The following is a 7,944-nucleotide window of genomic DNA, read 5'->3' as shown; positions in this document are numbered from 1 at the left end:
TGAAGATTTGGGACAAGGGGATGGGATGGATGTGTGTAAGCACTATTTAACAGTTTTAGAACCATGTCAACGACAGCTGAAAGAATTGAGAACTAAAACAGTCCATTCCAAATTTTGCTAGGCATGCCTGAACTAAAGCACTGAAGAGTTCATCGAACTCAGAGAAACAAATGCAATTAATTTCTGGAGAAAGAGTCACAGCATCGGGGATTCAATGATCTCTATGGTGATTACATAAAACAACTTAGAGGGGAGTGAAGGAAGCAGACATTGGATCAAAACTTAGACTGTGAGAGTCAAGAAAACCACAGTGACTTTCTCACTGCCACTCCTGATCAATTAATATAAGTGAAAGGATTTGAGACAGTAACCTTATTCTTGAGCATATAAGAAAACTGTATAAGAAAAATATATCTGAAATTTACAAGTCAACGGAGGCAATTATGCCAGGTCATGTAGTGTCTGGAGAAAGGAAAAGAAAAAGGTTGAGATAAAGTGTAGGTGACAAAGCACAGAGAATGTAGACATACTAGAAGCACAGAGGAGACACTGAGGGAAGGCTAGGACAGGTGTAATTAGAGACCAATGGAGAAGAAAAGAGAGAGAATTGGGCAAGATGAACAGAAGTGGCAGGAGAAGACCACAGAGAAGACTGATATAGAACGGCAGCCCACCTTAAATCTGACACAGATGGGCGATGTCATACCCTAGGGATCAGTAAGACTATCTCTAAAGATGAGTATAAACAGAATTTATTTGGTACCACACTGAAGAAAATTCTAAAATGCATTCTTCTGACTGGAGGCATATGATATCTACCTTAGATTAGAACACGTATGCTGGCTTTCTATCCCACACTTACTCCTGCTTCCAACAGTCATCTTCCATATACACTTCCTGAACTGAAGACCTTACCTATACTATGCTTTCAGGTTAAGGTAGTTAGTTACCTTCTGCATGAGTTTGAGAATGCACAGCTAAATCAATGTAAGTAATGGGGGCTAACTGCTGTGTCCTTAGGCCTATATTGGAGATGCTGCTGGAAATGAAGGAACAAAGATCACAACGAATCTCTCCTTGTCCAACCTGGGTACCACACAGATCACAGTCAAGTCCCAGAGACTGTCTGGAGTACCAAGTGGAGACGCACAGTAGGTAGGATGGGGGAGAAGATTATAGAGAAAGATCTGGAGCTCAGGTTATTCCCTGAGGCAGAGAGACCAGAACTGGCTGCTGATGCAAAGGACAGTAGTAAACCAGAAAGAAAGAGATGAAGTTCCAATCTGTAGTTGAAGACTGAATTATTCAATGTTTCAAAAAAAAATGAAATAAACAAGCCACTGAAATAGTAGAGAGAGGGCCATGTCTGACTTCTCTGATTTGATCATTATGCCCTGCTTTCATTTACATACTGAATCATGTTCCCGTATGCCATACATTTGTACAATTAGAAAACAGTAAGATTTGGTGCAGGACAGGGCATCCAAATTCAAGAGTTCTTTCTTTATTGTTTTTTTAAAGATCAAGCACAGTTAATAAATATCTATTTTCCAGGAGTGGTGCTGCTTGTTTGCAATCCTTACACTCAAGCCAGGCCAGGCTGGACTATGTAGTGAGATCCTGCCTCAGACAATCCCCAAATAAATAAACAATAAATATTTATTGAGTGATGTATATGTTGGAGTTTAAGTCTTGATTATTCTGTTTTCTTGGATCATGTGATTTAACCATTTGTACTCATTTCTATAGTTCTAAATAAGGGTTATAAAGAATACTGGCCTCACAGGATTACCATACAGGATAAATAAAGGACTCCACGTGAAATAAATATTTTAAATTGTGTGGCAAATGCAAACACTAGTTATGGCTCTGGAATATAGCAGAGTGCATCTACTAAAGTCCTCAGCAGCACAGCCTCCTTCAAGGGTACACAGAACACATGGGATATTTAAGGGGATCTTGAATAGTCCATACTCTGCTCTTTTTCCCACCACAAACTATATAATTGAGGTCTAAGCAACCAAACAATGAAGCAGTTTGTTACTTTAACATCTTTTATGGGTTACATCAGTTTTCGTGTGTGTGTGTGTGTGTGTGTGTGTGCACATGAGTGCACATAAGTACATGCACATGCAAGCGTGTGTCTGTGTACATAAAGGCACATCAGGTATCTTCCTTTCTCACTCTGCAGCTTATGTTTGGAGGTAGGACTCCTCACTAAACCTAAGGCTAACTGATTCAGCTAGGCTGGCAGGCCAGCAAGGCCCAGGGACCCTCTGTTCTCTAGCACTGGAATTTCAGTAGATTGGCATTTCAGATGGCACATGGCTGTATCTGGCTTTGACGTGGCTGTCTGGGACGGAACTCAGGCCTTCCTGCCTGCCTTCCTGGTGGTGTCTTTTCCTAATCAGGCCATCTTCCCAGTCATTAACATCAGTTTTTCTACAGCAGCTGAGTCACATAAACAGTGCTGAGATTCCATTGCTAATGACATTGTAAATGTCAGCATGTGTAAGACAAAAAAAAAAAAAAAGTGGCCCTTTCAGGAATTAGCATTTAACTGTATTTGAAGTTGTAGAAAGCCACAGGGAGTCTGTGATCAGCTGATGTCAGGTACTGTGGCTATATCACTATGCACACTTTTTTCTTTCTTTCCTCTGGGCGCACTTGAGAATACTAAATTAGAAAGTGGCAACAGCATCTCTGTGAGCCATTGTCCTGGGCACTACTCAGCAAGCAAATGAGTCTTTCACGGACCTAACGTGACAATAAACGACACGTCCAAAACAGGTTGTGTGTGTGCTTTAGCAAAACAAAATTAAGAGTCATTCTAGGGAAGGACACTGCCACAGCTTTGGCATAATTAGGAATCATCATAATCAAATACAGGAAATTGGCACATCTGCTTTTCAGGCTGTTGATCCAACTGTGAGGCTGCCTGTGCGCACTGGCAGGAACAGCTCTGATGCAGCTCGGTGTGCTCTGCAAAGCTGTCTTTGCATAAATATTTACATAATTTTCTCCAAACACCACTCTAAGCAGTTGTTTTTTATCACATTTTCCTCCCCTGGGTTGTTCTCTCTTCCCATCGCTGCTCCCAGTGAAGGAGCGGTTGTGTGTGATTCTCAGGATTCCTTCCAGAGGAAAGGCCTTCAACCTGAGAGTGTTTTAAAAGAGCAAGGAGAAGAGCAGCGCCATCTCAGGAAGCTGTTTGTATCATTTTCTAGAAGCGCAGCGATGGATTACAACCACCCCAGCTAAGGAGCAGGAAGAGAGACAGAGACGATGGAGAGGGAGTGTGCCTGGGGTCTAATAGCAATGAAGAAGGGGAAATCAAGGCAGGCGAGGTGGAGCTCTGAAGAAATGGTTCCCACTCCAACCACTGCCTTCATGACATGGGGCTCCGTTCTCCCTTCAAGTCACACATATTGGGCTTGTTCCCTATTCGCTAAATGATCCAAAGCAGAGTTTTCAGGTCTAATTTACATTGTTGGGACAATAGAATATTCTTATGTGATGCATATTTTTCACCTTAAAAATCAAGTTAAGCAAAATCTTGTATCTCTTCTATTCTCTATGCTTGTTTTATTGGTGAGTGCATCCAGGTATCCTGGTTTGATATTATTATAACTGGCAAATACAGATGAATCAAAGGAGATAGAGTGCTGGACTAAAGTGGAAATTCCTGTTTTTTTAACAACTCAGTTATGTCACATGATATTTTTCTGGAAGCTGTCCTGTGACAGGGCATGTAATGCTCACCTGAAACAGATACTTGAGAGGGCACCTGATGCTTAGAAAGAATACAAATGGAACACCACAAGTAGTGAGAGGATGCTCTAGCACCAGGCAATGCTTTGTTGGTCTTCCCCGGTCTTCTTGGTCTTCAATGGTTTTCTTTGGTCTTTACTTCAAGAGAAACAAGCCAAAGAACTTCTAATGGCATTCTGGCTACTTCTGGCCACTTCCAATCATGCTGCCACTACTAAGTCATGTTTGGTGTTTGCTGTTGGACTGGAATACTGGTATCCTGACAGTGAAGAGTGGAATTGCCCCAAGGAACTAAACAGGTCCACAATTCTCTTTTCTTATTAACCTTTCTCCCCTATCTCTTGTCAGTGGGCTAGGAGGGAGGTTGGACTATTCAAGAACCCCAAGTAAAATAGGTTTTGAAAACTCTAAGCCTACACTTGATGGTATTCTACATGTTTATAATGGGCATCTTCAGTGTGGAAGGTGTGGATTTTCTACTTATTAACTCTGTTATTGGTGTCATGTTTTGTAACATACTTTTGGGATTTGTGCTTTTAAGGGTGACAGTAGATATATTGTTATAGGCAAATAATTTATAGATTTGCACAGGGAAAGGCGTGCTCATCTATACTTTGAGATGCTTTGGAAGGAGGTCTTCAATATAAGAAGAGAAAGGAATCTATGTAGCTATTGAAAACAATAGAAACTTGATTTCCCCAGGACTTGACCATACCCCTCTTCCAAATTTCATTAACCTACAAACTATGAGGTGTTGACAGAGGCTAGTTATATGTGGTTAGCTATATGTATATACAAAGGTAGATTCAGGGGCTGTTGGTGTACAGTGTTTCCAGAAAACATTTAGTGAGCTTTATTTAGCTTGACCTCAGAGTACACATTTTCTGTTAAGGTAGGCACAGTGAATCGGAAGACTCCAGATGACTCAGAAGGCCGGTTTTCTCTCCTCTTTCCACAGAGCATCCACAGAGCATCAGTATTTGCTCTCGTGTTGTTTCCCAAGAGGCTGCAGTCACTTTAAAAATTATAACATGTAAAATAAAGGCTGAGAAGCAGGCAGTTTATTGACCCGTCTGTCAAGGACTCAATTCTACACTTCGGTTCTCTCTTTCCTTACCAATTGTCTTATCCAGTTTCTAAACTTCAACTTTTAGAGTTAGCTAATTATGTCTATCTGGAAATAATGTTATTTACTTATTATTTGTTTGTTAATTTATTTTCTTTATTGAGTTTTTATTTATTTGGCTTATGAAAAGATTTGGGAACTCAAAATGGTGAGATGAATCATTAGTTTGGGAACAATGTCCTGTACTCTGTACTGGATTTATAATTATCCCATTTTGAAGACTCACTCTGCCTTTTGTAGCTTGAGAACTTGTATGGGCATCTTCTGGATATTTTTTGGGTTCAATGAACATATGCATCTACATTACATTTTTTTTTTTAAAAAAACATCTTTGCATAGGTGGTGGTGGTGTGTGTGTGTGTGTGTGTGTGTGTGTGTGTGTGTGTATGTGTGTGTGAATGTGCATTGACTCCACATGCATCATTATTTGTCCTGTCTACCAACTACTGACATCTATAGCTTTATTTAAAGTTCTTCTTGGGATAACACATACCTCTGAGAAACCATTCTGTTGTTTGCAAGGTCTCTTCCTTTGAGGTAAGCTGTGTGTGCAGAAGCCCAGGCTCTCGTCTGGAATGTGAAGAAACTGGACTACAGAAAGATTAAGCTAGCATTTATTGAACAGTTATCACGGGCCAGGAACTATTGAGGGCACTGGTGAGGAAAAGAAACAGAGTCTCGGCTTCAAAATATGGTTTTGGAAGAAGAGTGAATCCATAAGTGATTCCAGTAAGGTATAGAAAGTCTCTACCAGAAAATGCAGAGAGCACGGTGCCATAAGAGCTTATACTGGGCTGCACAGGGAGTGTGTGTGTCTTCCTCCAAAGGAAGTAGAGGGAGATTTCATATAGTACATTACGTTAAGGATGAGTGCAGAGAAGTGGCTGTAGAGAGATTTCTTCCCCCACCCTCCAGTCATATAGATGCTAAGCACCCCAATCCTGTAGTTTCCCCCCACCACCCATTCTGCAGCTCAGTAGAATTGTGACATATCTGAGGACTGGAAAAACTGTGCAAAAGCCTCAACGTACACAATGAACTGCTTTCATTCAGATCCGGCAGCTGCACACAGCATTGCTTGACAGGTTCTGGGAGCATTCACACTGCATAGATGACAACTTGAAACACCAGCATCACCTGTACCCTGGGTCTGGTTTCCTGATGTATGGGCAGACTTTGAAGGAGGTGATCAAGTCTGGAGTAACGTGGTTAGTCAGAACTCTCCTGGAACTCCTATAAACCATGTGGCCTGTTGCTGGAGTTCTGTATTTTAAGGGACCTGAGAAAATCCAACTGTGCTTGTCAAGGGCAGAAGTACTGTAGAGAGGGTCTGACTAAGGGAGTCGCTCTGAAGATTACTGTGGATGACAAGGTTTTTTGCAAGGCGATGGGAAATGGAAGAACTTTCCTTGCAGAGGGCTTAGTTCACTTTAGGTAAAGGAGCAAGGTCTTGACTTCCTGGTGATAGGTGATGAAAATAGTGGCTCCTTGGGCAATACAAAGGATGTGGACCATCCAAGGGCTTCTGTGGATCATGCCAGAGAGGGTCATCCAGGATGAGGAGTTAGCACGCTATCGACATAGTGTGTGCATCTTTCATCTGCAAGGCAGCTGCTGTTCTTAGAGTTAAGAAGGTCCTGGGAGAGAGATGAAAGAACATCAAGATGGTCAGCAAAATCTAGAATACAAGGGAGGTTGTAGGTTTGATGAGATCCTGGAGGGAAGTCATAAGATCATGGTGGCTGTGTGACCTCAGCACAGCCTAGAGTCTTCCAGCAGAGAAGGCCTTCCTTGCTCAGAGGATGATGATTGGCTGATGCTTCCAAGCTGGGAATCCTGTTACCTGCTCCACACAGATGCTGGTGAACCTGATCAAGAAACCCATCCCATGTAGGCTGAAGGATAGTGATACAACCAACATAGTTGTAGGTGAAGCTCACTGCGTCAAGTTGGAGAAGCAGCCCAAGTGGACTACCCTCTGAAAGCTGTTCAAATCTAGAACCTGGTTCCCTATGAGACACAGGCTGGCATATACCACTTGCAATTCATGAGGAACTCTGCCAACTGATGCCTGTTCCCAGTGACCCCACAGAACCCAGGGCTGTGGGCTCCGTGGAGGCCTCTTTCAAGCACTGTAGTGAAGAAGCCCTTATCATCCTCACCAAGTCTGAGTACTCCCCAGGTGACTACATACCACCTACATGGTTCCATCATTGATGTGACACCTAATCCCTTGGGCATAGACAGCTAGCCACATCCATTACTACTATGGTATGTACCTTCTCTGTGCTGCATAAGATCCTCTTCAAGGCTTGGGTGGAGGATTTGGACCTCAGATGAACTTGGCCATGAATATTGGCAAGTCCCGAGGCTTTCAAAAGGAGAGAGGTGGTCATTATGCTGGCCAGCTGGAGACTTTCTTCGTGGAGTGCTCACTCTATGCTGTGTGGCACTGGTGAGCTAGAGCATCAGTAGATAATGCCTCCATGAAACACAGAGCACAGCCCAGCTGTCCATTGTGGATCTACTCAAGCCAGGGATGAATTAGGAGCACAGACCCAAAGGCCGTCTGACTTTATCACCAGAGGACACCAAGCAGCTTTTTTCCTATCAAAGGCATTGAGTCACCTGGAGTCAGATGACAGCCAGCAAGAACTGGGGCTGAGAGAGTAAGCCTGAGGTTCCAATGTTGACAGCCTTTGGTCCTGGCCCATAGTTGTTTCCCCAGCTGCCTGGCCTCTCCTCCTCTTCCCTCTGCAAGATGCTCTTCTGTTCCTGCACGACAACCAGCAGTCATTGCACACACTACCCTCCACTTCCAGGTCCCTTCCTACTGAAGCGATCTCCAGGCTTGTTGCCATAGAGACCACGTGTATGTAAACAAACAGCAGCTGAAGAAGAAAAAAGAGAGGTGAAGAGGCATTCAAGCAAGAAGCTCATAATGCTACAAAAATCTCTTACTGGGCCATTTGAACTCTGTGTATAAGCAACCAAGAGAATAGGACTACTTCTTTTCCAAAAATGTGGAACTTTGGGTTTGGTCATCA

General features: G+C 42.8%; 1 pseudogene; it reads left to right on the top strand.

Annotated features, from left to right (window-relative positions):
- The window catches only part of LOC116104599, a 68,144-nt pseudogene extending 61,030 nt beyond the window's left edge, over positions 1 to 7,114 (top strand).
- The last annotated feature ends 830 nt before the right edge of the window (positions 7,115 to 7,944 follow it).

This window comes from Mastomys coucha, unplaced genomic scaffold, assembly GCF_008632895.1.
Source record: "Mastomys coucha isolate ucsf_1 unplaced genomic scaffold, UCSF_Mcou_1 pScaffold22, whole genome shotgun sequence".
Taxonomy (NCBI): domain Eukaryota; kingdom Metazoa; phylum Chordata; class Mammalia; order Rodentia; family Muridae; genus Mastomys; species Mastomys coucha.
This window is presented reverse-complemented; position numbering and strand designations above follow the sequence as displayed.